The sequence below is a fragment of the Mauremys reevesii genome, linkage group 18 (genome assembly GCF_016161935.1).
Source record: "Mauremys reevesii isolate NIE-2019 linkage group 18, ASM1616193v1, whole genome shotgun sequence".
Lineage (NCBI taxonomy): Eukaryota > Metazoa > Chordata > Testudines > Geoemydidae > Mauremys > Mauremys reevesii.
The window spans coordinates 16,753,975-16,775,611 of record NC_052640.1 but is presented as its reverse complement, the minus strand read 5'-3'; the positions used below and the strand labels follow the sequence as shown (position 1 = coordinate 16,775,611).

Here is a 21,637-nt window from a genome sequence, read left to right as displayed (position 1 = left end):
GCTGGCTGTGTTGTACTTGTGCTTTAGATAGAGAGAGAAGCAAACGAAGAATCCGTTAGCATTATGTTGTCTAACTCAAAGTATCTGATCTTCATATTAATGCTTCCTACCTAACACTGCATGCATCTTCGCTCACCTCCTCCAATTTCCAGCCATGAAACTCACCTACTGCAGCTGGTTTCCCACCACTCTTCTCTGCCTCAGCGCTGTCTCCTGCTGCTTTACATCAAAACAGGTGGCAAAACAAAGAGCGTGCTACGCTTTCTCTGAAAGCTTGTGTTGTCTAAGAGGACTCTTTCTGTTGTCTCTCCAGCCCTTCTTTCCCCTGCATCATGACCTGTTGTCCCTACTTATTGGGTAAGCAGTTTGGTTTCATTGAGATGATAACCTCCTGGGGAAAGGAACTTGCCTTCTTTTTTGTTTGTGAAGCACCAAGCACACCGATGATATGGTATAAATAACGTGGTTCTGTACTATTAGCAGCATTAGAGATGAGTCCAAAACAGCCCTACATTTGTGGTTCTGGACCCTTTTATCCCTTGGGCCCATTTTCCAATGAGTATGTTTGGATATACCAGCTTGAATACAACTAGTGACTATATCAAGCACCTAGTGATGTACTGTCAGGGCCAGATTCCTATCTCCGTTTCATCAGTGTGAATCTGGAGTAATGCCACTGATTTCACCAGTTATTCCAGGTGCACACTGGATAACTGAGCTCAGGATCAGGCCTAATGGGTGTTTTATCTTTTGTTCCTTTGTGTTTTCTCTCTCACTTTTAACTGTCTCCACCTATTGGTTTTTCTAACTCCAGTTGGTCAGGGATGAGCAAAGCAAGTCAGATATAAGAATCTCTTCCTTGCTAGTGCATGCACACATGGACCCTTCACCCACAACTTGAACCAACGCTGCTGTGTTCATTTTTAGTTTTGTTTTTCTCAGTGCATTTCCTACTTGCAACCGTGAGCAAAAACAGAGGTAGTGGGAAAAGAGGCATGTTGTGTGTCTCTGTGGTCCAACCTGGAAATGTAGAGAGGTGAGGTCTGTTTAGGTGCTAAATTTTGCCATCTCTCTTCAGTCCTCCACACCATCCAGATATTTGGGACCTCCAAAGTGGTACTAATGCAATATACACCTCTACCCCGATATAATGCGACTCTATATAACACAAATTTGGATATAACATGGTAAAGCAGCACTCCCAGGGGGGTGGGGGGGAGCTGCACACTCCAGCGGATCAAACCAAGTTCGATAGAACGTGGTTTCACCTATAACGCAGTAAGATTTTTTGGCTCCTGAGGACAGTGTTATATTGAGGTAGAGGTGTAATTGACTTTAATGAGACCACTTGGCTGTGTCAAATGAGCAGGATGTAGCTTGATATGGGGAAAAAAAGACAAATTTGAACCTGTATTTAAGATGTTACAATATTGTTCAGTTTTCAAATGTAAATGAGTTGTGTGATACAATCTGTTATCAATGTATGGTATCTCAGTATCTGCATAATGCTTTGCCCAAGCCAGTATGGTAGCACTGTTTTGAATTTGTAGTTTTCCAAATGTACTTTAAATGTATATGCTGGGTATTTTAAGTCATTTCTGGAAAGATCATCTCCAGCAAGTGGTTTTTCTATCTCCAAAAGCAGCTGTGTTTCTGGAAATAATAAAGAGCCAGTGAGTTGGGATTTGTAGTTTTGCAATGCCATTATTGATAGTACTGTCTTCCTGGAAGCCGATCAAACCAGGAGTGAGGTTGGGAACAAACCCCGGGCGATTTAGGTTCTGGTAAGATGTACCCAGCCATGGGTAAATTCAGAGCATGTTACTCAAAATACTTTTCTTTGGGTCAGGAGAAGCTGGCAGAGATACTCAGATCTTCAACAGGGCACCTGACACAACTCTGGGTGCACCTTTCTTTACTTTCTTTATTTAGCAGGTTGTCCTTTTTCTTCATCTCTGGGATCCATTGTCCCAGATAAACCTTGATCCTCGATTGTTACTTTGTTAATTACTCTGTTACTCCACAAAAGTGTACTTAAAAGTATCCTGTGTATGGTGGGACATGGCATCGAGTTCTGTGCTTTGGATTTAGCTATGGGCAGAGCAGGTGAGCTCAGAGCTGATTTCTTCTTTCAGCGCCTGTTGTTCATCAGCATCTGGTCTATTGCTAGAACTGTTACAGAGAGAAACTGTTTCCATCTCCTGTGCAGGAATCAATGCTCAGATCTTGCTATTTCTCCTTCAAAGAAAATCTTTGTGTAAGAAAAGAGTCCTAAGGAACTGTATTTTCTCAAGTGGATCCCATTCCCCAGAGAAGCCAATGACATGAACATCAACGAGCCATCTTACTGGGGTTCCTGAATGATTTAAATGATGTTAAAGTGGGTCTCTGCCATACTAGGGGATATCTCCTGGGACAGAAATATCTCCCTAAAGATGTGGAGCTGTTAAAGAGGATTGTCTTTTGAACACCTATCATAGAACAGCCCTAATGTGTTAGCAGACGAACCTTAAAGCTCTGAGCCTTCCCCTACATCAGGATCAAGCCAAATGATCTTTACCTTCTGTGGAAACACACTTTGACTCAAGGTCGTAGGGAAAGGCCAAAGGGCGCTCTGATATGACCTCCGTCATTTTAAATGCCAAAAGGTTATCTTGATCTCATTACAGTTGCAAAAACTTGGAGTGTGGTTACCACTTTAACTTGGGGAGCTGAGAGGAATCCCCAAGGGAATGCAGTTAGACTGCTCTTGTAGGTGCCCCAATTCTGTACGGTTTTCACAACTGAACATGCTACTAGGCCAATTCACTGCAAGGGAGTGAAGGCAAGAATCTGGCTGTTGAGTGGTTTGCAGAAACTAGGATTCAAGAAGGGCAAATTCCAAGCCACCATCACCCGACGGTTTTTCTGAGGAGAGCTCCAGAGTTCCATGGACAGTCCCATCTTACAGTGGGTGTTGGAATCTTTATGCCCCCGTAATGGAGATGAGGATCTTGATCAGGACTCACCTTATCTTCTCGTCTGAGTGGATTCCCTGCCTGGTACCATCTTCCTCCAGGTTTTTCAGACCATAGGCACCAAGGAGGTTCTGAATAGAACAGCGTGAACATTGTCAGCTTCAGATAACAACGTTTTCAATGAGGAACGTTTTCATTGGTTTCCCTAGTCACACGGTTTTGCATGCCTTACATTGAGGCGGAGAGCTATGTACATTCATGTCTATTACACGCACTCACCTTCTCTTACACACACGCACACAAGTTAGGACAGTTTAATAAGATTCTTTATTGGACGGTGTAAATTTACAGAGGTGGCTGGTTTGGCTTCAGTCATGTGATCTCTAGGTGTTTGGCTCGTTGGCCGGATCTGCTCACTAAACTGTATTGTTAATTTTTGTTTAAAATCCTTTCGGAGAAATGAGCCTGAAACTATACCCGGCATCCAAACACCCTTCAGTTTTGAGGGATTCAGAGTCCAGATTCTAGATCCAAATTTGAGACGAGGCCCCTCCCTCTCTAATGGTTTGAACACTTTGGAACTTGTGGGTCAGGCTCATCTCTAGTTTTTAGGGGAGGCAGGGGCAAGATGCCTGCTCTATGGTCTACACTGCTCCCCAGAGCAGGTAAAGCGCTTGGATGTGTGGCACTCTGTGTCTGATAGCCACTGTCCCTGCACCTAGTCCTGCTGGGGATTCATGCGTGAGTCAGAGGTGCGGTGCTCCCAGTAGAGTCCTGTTACCAATGCCAGGGTAGCGGGGGCAGGAGCATGTAGGCTGATGCCATCAGCTTTTGTGCATCTGGTTCCTAGCTGCAGCAGGGGCAGTAGCTGGAGGCAGAGGGAGCCCGGCTGCTGGAGAGGATAGCACTAGCAAAAGCATGAGAATAGCACACAGGAACCAGTGAGGGTGGGGAGAGCGCTGTGGCTGAAAGGTGATGGAGGCTTAGGCTGAGCTGAGAGAGTGTGGTGCAGAGAGTTGGCCCTGGCCGCTGGGCAGCAATAATGCTTCCTGTCTTAGTCGAGGGTGGAAGGGTTTGAAGTTATGGTTCAATTTGGGTGCTTACCTGCATGTTAGCAGAGCCGCTGGAAGCTGCTCACTTGGGCAGACATCTCAGGCTTTCTCCTGGCATTGCCGTTGCTTCCTGCATCTGCTCAAGGTGGAAACACCACAAGCAGGGGCCTTACCTGTGCTATCTGACACTCCTGTTTTTGGCTGGAATCAGGGATTCCAGCAGAGGAAAAGGATGAAGAATGGGGCTGGGAAATGGAGGGGAAGGATTATAATTAGAATGGGGGCTTTAAATGGGCCAAGAGCTGGGAGCTAAGCAACATCGGTCCCAGGCCCAGAGCCATAAACATATTTAGGGGCCTAATTCCCATTGATTTCAACCTGGGCCTTAGAGATGAGAGAGGAGGAGCATGTCTGAGATGGGCCTGTGCCATAAAACTTGGGGATGGCCAGGCCCATCTCCCATGTAGGAAGGATGGCGGCTTTCATGAGAAGACTGAGAAGCAACTGGGCTCTTATGGGACCTTTACAAATGCCACCCCCCATGCTACTGCTAGTGTCTCCAGTGTTGGGTAGTGCTGTGGGTTTGTCTTCTGTCTTGGCGCTACATCCCTGCTCAGGGAGCTGTGTGCCCAGCCTCACACCGCTGACCGTAAGCCACGTTTGCTGTTAACTGCACCGCTAATATAATAACAGCGAGGAGCTCTGTGTTGCCTGGATGAGAGCTCTGTGCTAGCATGTGCCCTGGCTGCGGGCTCAGTGGGAGAAACTGGAGATGGAGGGACCCTTGGGGCCAGGATAAAGAGACGGGGAGACAGAGAGCATCCTCCTGTCAGTCCTGGGCTTTCCCATCAGTCATTGTGGCAGCAACAGGATCTGGCCTCCGCAGGGAATTAAACAAACTCCCTCTCTTTAGGGACTTGCTGATGGAAGCTGGTGGGAGGGCGGGAAGGAGGAAAACAACCTTAGTGCCCTTCCCTTTTCTCTGACACCAGCACGGCATGTTCAAGGGCTTTCTGTCTCAATGAGACCCCCAGCCCCTGAGCTCGCAGCTCGCTCCTGGGAAAAGCTGCTGCAAAACTGACTGAAAGAAGCCGCAACAACAACCTCCTTCAGCAGCAGCCCCTAGTGCTCCAGTAATGCTCCGGCGAGCCGAAGGGCCACTTGTCCCTCTCGGTTACCCATCGGCATGAGTAGGGTCATGCTGATGTAACTAAGGGAGGGGAATTTGGCCTGTTGTGTTTTGGGCCATTGCAGCAGAATACTGGGCAGAGATGTCTCGTAGTGATTGGAGCAGGACTCCTGGGTTCTAGTCCAGCTTGAGCCTCTCTCTAAAATAAGGATGGAGCCTGCTTGGGCGGACTAGAGGGAATCAGGTGGATGAATAGATCCCCCTCTCTTCCTGGCAGTGTTAGCACCACGAGTGCTTGGAGCGCAGTGACTCAGCTGCCATCCCTTCTGAGCTCTGACAAGTCCCTGGATGGCTTTCGGCTGACATGGAGTGGCTTTGCTTTCAGGGAAGCCCAAGGGAGCCTGTTGCTAATTAGAGACACAGCTAATGAAGCAGAAGGAAACAAAGAGCAGGAGCTTGTGTGTTTTGGGAAAGCTCAGCTTTGGTCACCCAGGACGACTGCTCCTCCCTCTCTAACCATTTGGAAAACAAACAAAAGGGGGAACCTTACATTTCAAAGCAATCCAAACACTGCCAAGCCCCAGAAAGACACCGGGGAGAGCTCCAGCCGTGGGATTTAGCACTGAAAGGAAAAAAGGATCTCCAGGTTTAATGAGACATGCCAGGATCTCTCTCAATCCCCAGTGCGTGTCTGCTTATCCATTAGCTTTTCATTTTTCTTTCTCCAGATAAACATTCTTGTTAAACTTTTCTGTAGGGGGCAGCAGGTGTGGAAATCGGAGCTGCCATCTTCTGCTCCCGTACCCCCTGGGACTTACAAAGACGTTTATTTCACTTTAAAGGATGTGGCCAACGGAATCTTCATCTTTTGAAAACCCTTTTTTTTTGGGTGGAGAGGGGTTAAAAACAGGACGTTTGTAACTGAAATCTCGTTTCTTTCTCTGTTGTTTTGGTTTGATCTCTGTCACGCCCTGCTTTGTTAGTGTAGGGTGTCTCACAAGAGTCGGGCAGCAAAAAAATAAACGCACGTGAACAAAATTACATGGACTTTGCAAACAGATAGTTCTGGTGGACAGGACCATTGTTTGGGCCAGTTGCTTTAAAGAGAGATGGGTGATCTGAGCACAGGACCAGGAACTCCTTCTAATTCCAGTCCTGATCCCCTTTGTGACCTTGAACCATCTCACTCAGGCCCTGATCCTGCAATGACTCTGCATGCACAGAGTTCCCCCTGGACAGAGCTCATTGCAGGACAGTGGCCTTAATCTCTTTCCTTGTCTATAAAGTAAATTGTATTCTTGCTTGCCTTATTGAAGTGTTCGGAGGAAAGGTTGAAAGAATTGGGCCTGTTTAGAGTGGAGAGGAGAAGGCTGACGGGGGACATAACAGTCTTCAAATATGTAAAAGGTTGTTATAAAGAGGATGGTGATCAACTGTTCTCCATGTCCACGGAGGGTAGGACAACAGAGATTTAGGTTAGGTATTAGAAAAACTTACTGACTCTGGGGTGGTTAAGCACTGGAACAAGTTACCTAGGGAGGTGGTGGAATCCCTGTCATTGGAGGTTTTTAAGAGCAGGTTAGACAAACACCTGTCAGTGATGGTTCTTAATCCTGCATCAGCACAGGGGCATGGACTACGTAAGTCCTCAAGGTCCCTTCCAGCACGACATTTCTATGATTAGCTAAGGTTTGCAAAGTGCTTAGGATAAGAAACATGGTGGTGATGCCACGTTTCGCAACAGTTGGTGTTTTCCTAAAGCCCCAACTCCTATAATCATGTATGTAAAGAGGTGAGAATCCCAGCTTACATTTAAAAAAAGAAAATTTCTGTCCCTCATGGTTGCAGAGAAAAGCTGGAAAACCAAGACCCTCTAGGGACCTCAAAACCCAAAGGCAAATTAAAAAACACTCCAACTATTATTTTTAAGCCAATCTCATGCTTTTGGGGCCTGACGTGTGATGTTGGATGCTTGAAGTTGGCAATAATGCATATACGCAGGAAATATTATTTTCAGTAGTGCCTGATGGGAATCTTTGCAAGCTGTTTTGTCTGGGTTGTTTTTGAAATCTGCTGGTGGTGTCTATTTTCTGCCTTTCTTTTGGAGGGAGAACAGTCTGGAGGTTAAGACGTGAGCTGGGAATTGGCTTCTATTCTTGCTCTGCCAAAGACTTCCTGAAAGACCTTCTTGCTACTCTGCTGTGATCAGTCTACAGCAAAACTCCCATTGAACTCCGAGGGAGCAGGAACAGGCCCTGAACTGCTACACGCCAGCTGTAAAATGAGATGAAAGATACTTTGCTGTTACCCTGGGACCACAGGTGCTGACAATTGTTTTTGCTGGTGGGTGCTCCTCTCGACCCCCTCGACCCCCGTGCAAGTGGTGGGCGGGACCTCAGCGGGAAGAGCGGGAGCAGGGGTGGAGCCTCAGGGTGGGCCATGGGCAGGGCCTCAGGGGAGGGGGAAGAGGCTGAGTGGGGTGGGGCCTTGAGGTGAAGTGCGGACAGGGCCTCAGGGAAGAGGGCGAGCGGGGGCGGGGCCTCAGGGTGGAGCACAGGCAGGACCTGGGGGGGGGGGGGGGGGAGAGGCTGAGCGGGGGTGGGGCCTTGGGGGTGGAGTGGCGGGCGGGACCACGGTTTGGGTGCCAGGGCTCACAAAAGATTAATCCGGCCCTGCGGGTGCTGAGCACCCACAGAGTCGATGCCTATGCCTGGGACATTGTGAGGCTTCGTTCATGCAGGTTTTGAAAGTACTTTGAAACTCCTTGGATAGAAGGGCCTGTCAAAGCACAGGGTGTTGATGTTCTGCCCACTTGCCCTCAAATGGGATCTAAGTTTCTCAAGAGTTCATCTGGTTTTGCTGCTTTTATCCCTGTTTGAAGCCACCTAATACCTTGCTTTTGTTACTGGAGTTTAGGGTGACCAGATGTCCCGATTTTATAGGGACAGACCCAATTTTTGGGTCTTTTTCTTATATAGGCTCCTATTACCCCCAACCCCCCGTCCTGATTTTTCACATTTGCTGTCTGGTCACCCTGCTGGAGTTTGTTGTTGTCAAAGAGCCTGTTCCAAGGATAACGGTGGCCAAAGGACTCCCACTGATTTCAGCGAGCTTTGCGTCGGGCCTCGAGTACTTATCAGGATGTAAAAAGCCAAAATGAAACACAGGGTTACAATGACCTCAAGCAAGGGACAAGCAGCAGGAGCAGATCAGCTCTTTCAGAAGCTAATACGATTAGTGCCTTTGAGAGGAGAGGCAACTACATGATCTACTGCAGAAGTAGCATATATTCCATGAAGCTTCAAGTGCTATTTATGAGCCCCTGGCAAGCATTTTGCTGATGAGTTACTGCAGAAAACCCTGCATCCCACAAAACTGTACTCAAGGCTTACATCTAATGAAAATGTTTAGTCCAGCTGGCACGCTCAGGCTGAGGGCCATTGCAGATGGCATCAGGTTTCTTTAACCTACTCAGAGCTTGAAAATGTGTCCTTGATTTCAGCCTCCAGGAACGTGGGCCTGGACTGCTTTGCCGTCTAATGGATCTTTTATTTGATCTGCTCATCCAAACACGCTGGGCATGTGCTTGGGTCACTCAGAGAAAGCTCAACCCCGCTCATGTTCTTACAGTGTAATCCCTTCATATTGATGTCTATATTGCAGCAGGTAACAAAATCCATGCAGATTCATGCCAGCAGCTGATCATCCCACACAAGCACGGTTCAGCTGGTGAGCTCTTTCCAGCATTAGGACTGCTTTGCCTAATCGCATACTGCAGAAGTATGAAATGCATAAATATGTCAGAATATAAATACTGCCTTGCAGCAGTTGTTCGTACATCGTGAACAGATGCAGCAGGAGACAGCAGTGTGGTTGAATCTCTGTAGGTTTAACTCGTGAATCAAAATCCGCAGGGACATCTTTGCTGGCTCAGGCCAGACAGTGTGCAGGGTACTTTTCAAGCCAGTCGCTGAGCAAAGGTATTTAGGAAAATAAAGGTAGGTAAATCATTGCTAATCTAGATTATGGTCGGACTGTTGCAAACCAATTGTTATTTACAAAATGCAAGGGGCCTATGAAGCTTCCACTGAAATCAATGGGGAGTCTTTCCACTGATCGAAATGAAATTTGGATTAGGCCCTGATTGCACTTAAATCCATTTCACAGGTTAATTTGTATTTGCCAAAGCTGTCTGGGGCAAGGGCTGTCTTGTTAGCTGTGTTTGTACAGCGTAGCAGGATGGAGAACCAGTCCTCACTGGAGCTGTTGGGCATTAACCGATGTGTATATTTATTAATAAAAATAATTAATGATTGAAGACATTGGTGGGGTAGAGACTAGAGGTAGGAAAGGACTATTCATCCCAGAAGTTGGCGCCATTTGAGGCAGATTTCTGAATGTGAAACATCCTGAGATGATTGTAAATGATTGTTGTGTCTTTGATTAGCGGCAGCCTGTGGGCCAAGCTTCTGCCTAACGGGAACTGGAGTGGTGGAGATGTTAATCCCAGAAAAAAAGGACTTTCTAGTGAAAACCCTCGGGGACGCTTCAATCAAGGTGAGTGATTGGGAGGTGGTATGTTCTAATAAATGGTGCTTGCTGGATTGTAAACAGCTGCAGTTTCTAGGGAGTAATTTTCGATTGACCTGCTAAACCATGCCCACGAATTTAGCGAGCGCAGATGTTTGCCCTGCCAAAATGTTACAGTTGCACATGCACTCTGCGCACACAGAGTAGATGTGCAACAAAGTATGAAGTTGCAACCAATCCCAGGACATTCATGAAAATGTGTCTTCTGAGGTCACTGCATCTTGTTCCCCCATCAAGAATGTGGAGAGAGATTGTCAGGTTCGTCTTACTTGAATCCTGAATCAGGCAGTTCTAATTATCCACAGTTTGTGTCTGATAATCACAGGGCATCTCTGATGCAAGGCCTCATAGGCATCTTTGTGCCAAGGCCTGAGATTTCTAAAGACAGAGCTCCCACCTAATCGCTTGCCAGAGGATTTTGGTAACATCCCTTTCCCATTCTATGCCATCAGATGGGATTCTAAACAGGGTTTTGATCCAAGGTCGCTGTGCAGGGGGGGCTCCAGGTACCAGCGCACCAAGCACATGCCTGGGGCAGCAAGCCGCGGGGGGTGGTGTGCTGGTTGCTGTGAGGGCGGCAGTCAGGCTGCCTTCAGTGGCATGCCTGTGGGACGTCCACCGGTCCCGTGGTTTCGGCGGTAATTTGGTGGCGGGTACGCCAAAGGTGCGGGACCGGCGGACCTCCCGCAGGCATGCCACCGAAAGCCGCCTGACTGCTGTGCTTGGGGCAGCAAAATACATAGAGCCGCCCCTGTCGCTGTGACCTGGACTGCAAACCTGAATGCATCTGTGTGTCCCCAGGATATCTCAGAGATCTGATCCCAGAGGCATCTTCACACCTCCCCCCTAAACGACAGCAGAATATCTGTGCTGTTTGCTCAGTTAAAACACACAGGTTTGGGGTGTGCTTGCAGCAGTAGATCACAAAGGATCCCTTAACAGATACTGAATGAGCTGTGTGTAATACCAGCTGCTGTCCAGAACCGTTACTCCCATTGCAATGTCCCATGACATTCTCTTTTAAATTGTGGCGTTTGTTGGGACAAGATGGACTGAGAGGTGAGTTATGTGTCAAGCCAAAATGATGGTGCCTAAAGGCATCAAAATCCAATATGTGCTGGAAAAGCCTCTGTACGTGGCTTCTGTGGCTGGTTATTAGAGCCCTCTATTGTAAGATGATGTATTGCGATGTAGGTATTGGTAGCTTAATTTACTAAGTTTTTATCATAATCCTATGGAGGCCATTTGCAAAATACAGGTCCTGGTTCTGATTTTATCTCTCTCCGAAGTTTGGGGGTGCTAGAATCTGTGTTCTGCTTTGGCCCATCTCTGGGTATCATTCCACTGGAATTCTTTCTTTTCCAAGAGCCTGGGGGAGAGGATTCGTGGCTTTTGAGGCCAGAGGATCATGTAGTCTGACCTCCTGTATAACATAGGCCATAGAATTTCACCCAGTGATTCCTCCATTGAGCCCATAACATCTGGCTGACGTAGAGCATATCTAGAGACATCCAGCCTTGATCTACAGATTCCGGGTGACAGAGAACCCACCACATCCCTTGGCAAAAGGAGATTATTCCAGTTTTATAGCTGATTGGTTGTGCCACTTCTTACTACTACCTGCTTAACAATAGAATATAGAAAAACTGGAGCAGCCCATCATTTTTTTTTTTTTTTGGCCACATGAAGCAATGTCTAAATATGCAGGAGTGACTTTGCATGTGCAGATTTTGCACACCGCCCTCTCCAACTGCAGTTATTTTGAACAGACTGGGGGAAGTTAGAGGCCTAACGCTCCAAGCAGTGACCCGGTTCACGTGTGCACAGCCGAGTCTTTGCAGATTTGAAGACTCTCACTCATCAAATCACAGACATAATTTAGAAGCTGCTTTTCAACGTTTGGCAGGCCAGCCACCAGCTATTTTCCCCCAGTGTATTCTAGTGTCAATAGCGGGTGTCACAGATCGCTGCGCTTTAAATGGCCGCTGTATGAAATGTTCTGAATGTCCTAGTGGTGTGGAGTGAGTCAGAGCTGACTGGAAACAAAATTCACTTGGTGGATTTTCTCCCAGAGGGGAGCTAGTAATTCCTGGTAAAGATCAAACCAAGTACAATTGGGTTGGTGTTGGCTGGCACATTGCTTTGCACTAAAAATCTCCCCTGGGAACAGTTGTAAGCTTAAACTCCAGAAGGCCTTTGCTTTGCATTGCGGGGGAGGGGGGGCCGGAAGGGCCCTCTCCCGTGGTGTTTGCACTCTTGAGAATTAATTACGGCAGATGCTCTGTGCGTGACATTCCACCTGGGCGCAGAGGGAACTGAAGTGTGCCACCATGTGAGAAAGACTTTGGTTGGAATCCCAGACTTAGTCTCTTAACTTCCCAAGGCAGATGCAGATCCGAAATTCCAGGGAGAAGATGGCTCTGACCACTCCAGGGGAGTTTTGTGAGTGGCTCTCAAAAGCAGTAGGTGCCCGACAGCACAGAGTGTGAATGACCTTCTGGTGTGATAGTATAACTCCTCCTTCAGCGAGCCAGGCACTTCCTGATGGTGAGCACAATCCAGATGTCCTTCGTATGGGACTAGCCGCACAGCGATCAAGCAAAGTACATGTTACCAGGACAATTGGGGTAGAAAGAATGGCAAAGACTCCAGAGTCTGGAGCACACTGGGAGGGTGACCAAAACCCAGGAACAGCTTTGAGGTGTTCTGGGGGGTGTGTGTGTGTGTGTTTGAGAGGAAGGTGGTGGGATGTGAGAGTTTGCCATCTATGGGATATAGACTAATTCTGCTCATTTACCTCTGCAATCCCTTCCTTGTACAAGGCATTCCTTCTCCCTGCTCCAGGGGGAAGCTCCGCAGGTTCCCAGATGGTTGCTCTTTGCATCCGTGTCCTGCAGGATGTAGCTTCACGGGTGCGCAAACCCCTGGCGTGGGGCCGGCCTTGCACTTCCACAGCCCCTGCCTGCTTGAGGAGAAGGGAATGGGGCATGAACACTGATCACCTGCAGGCTTGTGCTGTCGCTGGCCCACTGTGTGGCCAAAGAGCAGCTCTCTCTGCTATACTTGTGGGACTCCTTAAAGCAAGCTAATTGGACATCCTCCCTAGGAGACTCAAAGGCCCGCTGCTGTCATATCTTCTTTAGCAATTGAAAATTATCTAAAAAGCAGCTGTAAACTCTAAGAGCCACCAACTGAAAAGGGAGCCACACAGCAGGGCAGGCTCTTTCACCACTGCCAGCATGTGAGAGTCAATAACACCAGGTTGCACTGAGCTGATGTAATGACAATTGACAAGTCAATGAAACAGGAAGGGCGCAGTGAGCTATAGAAGGAGCTGGTGTCTGTGTTCCAAGGAGTTCAGGCTTTCCCGCCAGTGGCTGGTGCTGACATGTAGTTAATTAGGCTCTCAGGAGTGTCTAAGATAAACTCAGTAATTTAGATAAAGAGAGTAGGTTTGGGGTAAATTTCAGTTATAGCCTGTTTGGATCTCATTGTCTCCCAAGGAGCACCTGGGGTGACACAAACTTATTCCCTAATGGGGAATAAACTGCAAGATGCTTCTCAGTGTCTTTTTAACAAGCTCTACATTGGCAATTGGGGATCAATGTGGAGGGACGTGTAAAATGAGTTCCGGTAGGAGGATAAAAGGAGATGGGGTGACTAATGAACAGAATATCCTGTATGAACCTGGCATTGGTCCTGTTGATTTTATTTGACTAATTGCTCCCAGGGACATTTTTGCTACATTAGTGTATCAGCGAAAGAAGGGAGGTATTGCCTAGTGGCTGGAGCAGAGAACTGGGCAGTAGGAGATCCTGGTTCTCCTCTTGCTTCTTCCACTCACCTTCTATATGACAGTGAAGTCAATGGGAGATGCAGGTGGCTCAGCAACTCTGAAAGTCAGGCCTGAGCTGTCCTGAACTCGGCACCCAAAAAGAGAGAGAGACAAAATCAGAGGCCGCTTTTGAAAAATGTGTGCCTCATCTTCCAATCTACAACATCCTGCTCCTGTGGGCTGGTGGACAAGGCATTAGTGGAGCACCCCTCTCCCCTCCCCGCCCGCGGAGTCCTGGCAGTCAGGACCGAGCTAATGGATCCGAGTCCCAAGTGCCCTGGATCACCCTGGGCCTTGGCAGAGGGAATAGGAGTTTGATAAGTGGCAATCAGGGCCGGACCCAAAGCCTTGCCTTTGCAGCTGTCCACTCCTATTCAGCACTGCACGTGAGTGTGTGCTTTGCTTGTGCATTGACTTCAGTGGAGGGGGGTAGCCGTGTATTTAAATGCTTTGCTGAATCGAGTCCTAATGTGGAAGCTCTTATGATGTTCCATGTGGTTCTCAAGCACATGGTATAAACCCACCCAGCTGTGCGGGACGAGGACGCATGTTATAACATGCTTAGAATCATAAAGGGGGAAAGCGGATTTAAAATGTTGGTTTTACTTTTTTGCAGTACTGGCTAACAATCCAAATGGACCGAATCCCTTGTAATATCATCATAGCTGGGCTCTCTGCTGGGTCTCTAACATGTGCCCAAGCTGCCACTGCGGCAGCACTGCCCTTGCAAAGGGGATGTCAGGTTTGAGTGTTAATATACACGGAATAAAGGAACCTTGGTACTGAGCATTTACTAAATAAATATTCCCGGCAAACGACGCCGATGTGCAGGGGAGACCAAAGCACCTGGGATTCAAGCCTTTTTTGACATTGTTACGGGGACTTTCTTATGAAGAGAAGACCAGCATGAAGATGTCCGGTATCTTCTTGCTAGCCAATTGCTTCCTACTGTGCATTAAACGTGAATAACTCCCCCAGTTGCAACTCATTTATCTTCCTAGCCAAGGACAGGGTCTCTTCTCACAAAGCGGGTAACCCAAGCTCTCCGAGGGGGGAAAAAGATTGTGCCTGCCCTCCCAGGGGTGTGCTAAGGCGGGAAGGCACAAGGAGCTGTTCCTCCATATCCGTGTGTCTTTGTGCCTTCCTATAGGGACAGGCACAATTGCAGTCTCTCCTCTCGCCTGAGTACAGGCACGCTTTCCAGCCATCTGCCTTGCTCCTGGGTGCATGCCCTTGTTCCCCATGGCACTGGCCAGCCGCACAGGGCAATGTGTGCTGTACATACCCCGGGGTGGTGTAGTGGCTGCATTCGCTGTGCAAGCTGAGCAGCTCCAGGAGGCTCTGTCCTTCCTTAAAGACACAGTGTGGCCATATCACTGTCCTTCCTGTGGTATGTACCCAACTCTGCTGCTGACCTGGTGTGTGACTCTGGGCAAGTCACTTCAAATTTCTACGCCTCTGCTTCCATGCCAACCCTTTGAGGCCTCTAGGTGCTACGGTAACACAAGGACTAGATGAAGATAATGTAAAGTCCTCACTGTGGCCATAGCAAAGTTCTGTTTAAAACACGCTACTTCTTCCTCAATTGTTAGTTCTGAGCTAGTTCTGGTAGAGATTTTACAAGCCGTCTCCAGGTCCGTTCAAAATGACAAGGTATCTTTCACTTCCTGTCCTAAACTGTTGTGTAACGTTCCTGTGCATTGTTAAAGAGCTGCCACATTCCACCCCAGAAGTGGCTGTGTGTTAGTGGTGAAAAGCATCCCAGAAACTGTGAAATTTCGCCTTCTTTTTCTCAAGGTTATAATTTGCAAATGACCAGGAAAACACTCTTCCAATTGAAAACCACAACAAATTAACCTTCTGAAACCCCACTGAGGATGGGGGTGCCCGTCAGTGCATGGCCAATACGTGAGTCAGTGGCTGAACGTTGGGGTATTGGTGTGTCCTTGTTAATGACAGCCCTTCAGAATGGTGGGTTGTTGTTTGTATTGTTTTGCCTAGGAGCCCTAGACCTGGGCTAGGAGCCATTGTGTTAGGTGCTGTACAAACAGAACAAAATGACAGTCCCTGCCTCAAAGAGCTCCATTCTTCCTCCAGCTGCTGTGATCCAGCTGTCTAATCAATGGCATTTCTAAAGCACCTGTCACCTTGCAAGGCACTAGCTAGCTACTTAGGGATGCCTCTGAGAAGTCATCTTTTCTAAGGGCTTGATAATGGGGGATTTGCCATTTGCCTTTCCTGAGAGGAAGATCAAGCCCTGAGGAAGGTTCTTTAAGGATATGTCTACACAGCCTGTGGCCGTGAGCCTCCCAGCCTGGGGTGACAGACTCGGGCCAGCGCTCTCAAAGCTAGCTGTGTAGACAGCCCTTTGAAGGTGTGACTCAGGCGTGAGCTCGGGTGCTGAACCCACCTCCCTGCCTAGGCGTCACAGCCACATCCCAAAGTGCTCTTTACACAGCTAGTCTTTAAAGCCCTTAAGAGAGAAGTTTTTTTGCAGGGATTGGGTGATAAAGGTCATTGATCGTTTCAGTCTGTCCCGGGACCAAAAGCAATGGGTCCTGAGGCAAGGCAGTATTAAGAATCAAATTAGTGCTCTTCATTATGGTATTCCAAGAAGGCGTTGGTGATACTGACATTGACTGAGTGTAGCGATAGGCATTGGCTGCGTGTCTCCTGTCATAACGGGCATTGCATTATTCAGCTGATCGAGAATGTGGTTAGCTTTTCCTTAGCTGTATTCCCTTCAGTCGTGGTGTAAGACTGAATACACCAGCCAACCCTGATGTTTATTCTGTTGAGTGTATTTTACAAGCTTGGATACGGTGTTGCTGAGTGATGGGTAAATGGTCACCTCCCTTCCTCCTGCTGTTAGGAGCAAGCACTGAACCTCTGGCCTAGCCAGCCCAGCCTATAGTAAAATTAATGAGCTCAGAGTTGCAGTAGGACCACTGGATTGACCAGCCTATGTGATTGGCTGAGAGGAGCCACCAGGCCTGCTTTTAAGCTCAGCAGCATGTCACTGCCTGATCAGTGCGTCAGCCCACAGCTGTGAGTGCTCTTGCTCCTGTCCTGCGCCAGCCCTGTTGCTGATTCCAGCTCTGACCCTTGGCTCTGGTTCCTGACTCTGGCTCTGATCAGTGGCCCCAGTTTCTGGCCCCCTAGACAAGGCAAAGAGGAAGGAGAATTGTTCCCATTAACAGAGATGGGACTGAGGCTTAGAGAGATTAGGTGACTTGCCCAACATCACACAGGAAGTCGGTGACAGTGCTGAGAATTGAACCCGGGAGGCACCTTAACCACTGGACCATGCTGCCTCAAACAGCTTAAGTAGACAAGGGGCAGGAGAGGTGAAATGACTTGCCTAAAGTCACATGGCAGGTCAGTGACAGAGCCTAGAATCCAATGCACATCTCCTGAGTCTGTCTAGTCCCCTACCCATTGAGCATATAGCCTCTCAATAAACAATATTGGTTCGCACAGTGAAGCAGCCAGAGTGTTAATATGTATCAGCCCGGCTGGCCCTCACTAGCCTGCCAGTGCCAGCCTGTTATCCTGGGTTAATATTTGGCAATGTGTGTGTGAACCTGGCAGTCCTCTGACAGCCTGAAGCAATGGGGGACCCTTGGTCCTTATGGGGAAAAGGACACAGCATGGGAGAGGAAAACCCACAGGGATCTGGGGATGTAAAGACTCTATCCCATGCATCTGGCGAAGTGGGTATTCATTCACGAAAGCTTATACTCCAATATATCTGTTAGTCTATAAGGTGCCACAGGACTCTTCATTGCTTTATCCTAGGGGAGCAGTCCAGCTAGTGCTGAATGCAGGAACAGGGGCTGGGAACCTGCCAGGAGACAGCTCAGGACTTGCTAACATCTTACATTTTCCCCAGAGCGCCAAGTATCCATGTAGCAGGATGTGCCAGTTGAAGGTGGTGCTAACAGACATGGCTCATGGCTCTATGCACCTGTAACACACGGATGTGCAGCAGGATGTGTCTTTGTAAACTGGTTCACAGAATCAGGAAGTTTTGTTCCTTCTCCGTTGCCAAGGCCCAACCTTTTCCTCCCTTGCCTAGAGGGGGAAACTGCTCAGTGGAGATACGGCAAGATGGAACTGGAAGCTGGTTGGCCTGCTTTTATTGCTGAATCCAGACCCAGCAGATGGTGCTGAACTGGAAGAGCATAGAGGCAGTGGAAGGGAGATGAGGGTGTGCTGCCTCTGGGTAGATGTAATGCTCTGAATGGGCTTGGGGGTTCGTACATTTATGGAGTTAAACATCAGTGGAGATATACCTATCTCATAGAGCTGGAAGGGATGGGACCCTGAAAAGTCATCAAGTCCAGCAACCTGCCTTCACTAGGAGGACCAAGTACTGATTTTGCCCCAGATCCGTAAGTGGCCCCCTCAAGGGTTGAGCTCACAACCCTGGGTTTAGCAGGCCAATGCTCAAACCACTGAGCTATCTCTCCAAGATGTCCCATGTGCGAATCCCCACCTCTTCCAGCCCAGCCCTGACTGGGCCATAGACGTGTATTGACTAGCTGGCATTTGTACAGTGGATGTTGACAAGCGAGGCATGCTGGGCCAGATTCTGTGGTGAACTAGAGCTTGTGCATTGATATCAGCATGGAGAGTGGCCCCATGAAAACTCCCCAACTTCACTCTTGTTTTCTCCTTCCTTCTAAGCATCCCTGCCCAGCTGACCCCTGCTCCAGTTCCTCCTGGCTGAGCCCCCTGCAGTGAGGGCTGACACAGATGGTGCCTCCCCTGTTCATGCAGAGCTTTCTGGGCCCAGATCGTCAAGGGCAGCTTGGCACCTAAATACCGTTGAGTACCTAGACCCTAGCCTTCTCCTCTCCACCCATTGCACGGGGCCTGCATACCCCATCACAACTCTATCCTCATGACCCCCCTCAGGTCTTTTCCAGCCTCGGTAATGGACTACCACAACACCAGGAGTTCTTAGCCACCATCATGCTTTATTTTATCCCTTCAGCAGGCCACAGCCTGGAGAGTTAGTTACGTGCGATTTACAGTCACTAGCCAGTTTCCCTTACTTGCGTCTGGGCCAAGGCACAGAATTAGCAACAGCTATTTCTACCTTCATTCAGGCTCCCTTCTCTTCTCCCTACCGCATCCTTCCTGTCTGCTTCTGTAGTGCCAGTGCTGTGGGTATGCGCGTGTGGGGTAACTTTCACCTAACTGGCCTCTCACCTGTATCTCTCCTCAATTAACTGGCACCCTCAGCCAACTCTCTGCCTTTCAATCAGCTCCCAGTTGAGTATACAGGTGGGGATTGGAGTGACCGGGTGCTGAGTCAGCCCTGACTCAGCACGCCCCGTTACACTTACTAACCAGCCTTTTGAGAGGATCTACCATCACTCCCTTCTCCGCTGTGCTGGCAAATAATTGCCTGTCTGCTAGTAGCTGCACCTGGCTGAGCTCTTGTACGCATTTACACTCAAACCAGGGGTAATAAAACAGCAGGAAGGCTCAATCCAACGTGATCAGTCACACGACCCATCAGTACTGACGGCAAACAGCTTAGTCAATAAAAACCCTTGTACTTTGCTTGCCTCTTTGGCAGGTGGAGAACGGATTGGTTGCTATGGGTGAAGGTTCAAACCTTTTGCATTCTGCTAGGTGAGAAGTGCCCCCGGGGGCATGAACTTTTTGTTGGTTGCCTCTATGATTTTTGTTCAAGATTTACCTATTGCCGCCTCAGCCTGGAATAGTTCATCAAGGTCATGGTGGCACCAGAGGCGTCATGCCCCGCTTGCGGAGATAGACCCGGGCGAGCTCGGCTCGAGCTCGTGCGCTAGCCATGGAAGGGTAGCTGCAGTGGTACTCGTGGCAAGAGGGGCTAGCTGCCCAAGTGCCAGCTGAGATGCTAGGCACGTCCCCCGCTCACGTTGCTGTGGCTGCGCTCGAAGTTTAGCTAGTGCGGTGATGGGAATTACACCCTGCAGCTCGAAATGTCGACGGACCCTGTGAGAGAAGACAGGGAAGCCCATGAGAGGGCTCCAAAGCTACTTAAAGGGACAATACCCATTCCTATATGCTACAGCCACGTTCTATGATCCTGATCAAACCAAACTCCCATTGAAGTCAGAGGGAGTTCTGGTCTGTTAAGGCTAGGATCTAAGTGGCTAGGACAGTCCTGACTTGAGGCAGAATGCCTTCCTGTGTACTGCTTTGCAGTAGGATCTGATCTAAACCCCACTGAAATCAACGTGTGGCTTTCAATGGTGTTTGGATCAGAACTTAAGTCCTTATCAGAAGCGCCGCTGACTTTCCTCATCTTCTTTCTCCTTTTCTCTCTTGTGATATTCTATAGACCTGCTGATGACAACAATTGCTTAGAAAAAAAAATTGAAGTTTCTCATTGTGAAGTGCAGAGGAATCAGCTAGGGTTGGGCCGTGGTTTCTGTATTTTTTTTAAAAGGTAAAATATGTGTTAATTAACAAAGAAAAAAGCCCAGATAAACCTGGGCGTGAATTATAGCCCATTTCAAATTTCAACGTGTAGCATTTTGCATTCAATCTGGACAACCTGTAGCTTTCTTTAAATTGCATTTGAACATGAGTAAAAACAAAAAGAAAGAAACCAGGAGAGCAAGAGCCTGCAGGAAATTCCTCTACTGTAAACAAAATCGCCTTATGATTGATGCTAATGTACAGCCCCTTGTAAACACGTCTGTTTACTTGCAGGAAGCCAGAAAGAAACAACACTGGGCCCTGCAGATTTTATCTAGCTTTGCTTAAACACTTCTGGCTTCCAGTAGTCACTCTAGATAGAGCACAGGACTGACGACGGTTCACTGGAAAACTCCCATTTACTGTACTTAATATCTCTGCCAAATACTGTAGACGGGCAAAGCTGCATGGGAATAATTGATGATAATGTTTTGTGGCAAGCCTGGACCTCAGCGGTAACAGCTTCTTAATGATGGCTGTGAGGCATTGATGCTTTGCAAAGGGGCTCCAGTTCTCAACACATCTAATGAGGGAACGTTATGCCTATAAAAAATGCAGTAATAACACTGATCCAACACTGCTAAGTTCCAATAGGCTTCCACTGAGAATTCACTGCTGTACCAAGCACGGCTGCTGTTGCTGATGTTGATGGATATTGCGTTGATGGAAAATGGTATAATCGCTGTGGAGCTCTCAAAGAAAAATCAATCCAAATCCTGGAGTTGGAGGGTGAAATCCTAGCCCCAGTGAAGTCCAGGGCAGTTTAGCCATTGACTTCAGTGGGGACAGAATTTCACCCTGAGTAACTCTGAGGTGTCTGGATTTTTTAATTAGGGATTAAAGAGAAACTTCAAGGGATGTTTCATCTCTCTCCTGCAGAAGCGTACGTGCTCATAGGAGGACTAAATGTGAGGCTGGGAATGAATAGGGTATTGCTAGAGATGGGCAAAACTTGGGGATGTTTTTGGTTTTAGATTTACACAGTCTTGTGCATTTACATTTATTTTGCTGGTTGTTTACCACCCTTCTCCCAGGAGGTGAAAGTATTCAGCACTTGACTGTATGTGTTTGGAGCCATTCCTGAGGACTGTCCTTACAAGGCAGTCGGACAGGGCGATCTGGACAATTTGATAATCTGAGCTCATTCAAACAAAAGGGGTTTTAATTAAGTCAAATGCCTAATGTATACCTACAGGAGCATGGAACCGCAGGCATGGCTGCAGATGAGGGGACTGTATCCTGGAAAGCAGTGACTTGGAAAAGGAGTTAGGGGTCATAGTGAACAAGGAATTGAAATGAGCTCCCAGAGTGACACTGTTGCAAAAAGAGCTAATGTGATCCTTGGATGTATTAATACGGGAGTAACGAGTAGCAGTAGGGCAGTGATTTTACCTCTGTATGTGGCATTGGTGACGCTGATACTAGGATACTGCACATAGGCGCCAACTTCTTCTGACACCGGTAGGTGCTCGAATCCCTTCTGCCCCCTGCCCCGCCCCCTCCCGCCCCCATTCCAAACCCTTCCCCAAAGGCCCCGCCCCAACTCCGCCTCCTCCCTGCCCCTATTCGACTCCTTCCCCAAATCCCCGCCCTG

The 21,637-nt window shown here is 48.2% G+C and overlaps 1 long non-coding RNA gene across 4 annotated transcripts in view; it reads left to right on the top strand.

The window, feature by feature from the left end:
- The first annotated feature begins 8,984 nt into the window (after positions 1-8,984).
- Positions 8,985-21,637, top strand: part of LOC120385926 — an 89,893-nt gene continuing 77,240 nt past the window's right edge. For all 4 annotated transcript variants that reach the window (XR_005589422.1, XR_005589421.1, XR_005589419.1 and 1 more), the window contains exons 1-2: positions 8,985-9,136; positions 9,586-9,695. This is a non-coding gene — a long non-coding RNA (uncharacterized LOC120385926). The remainder of the gene's footprint in view (positions 9,137-9,585; positions 9,696-21,637) is intronic.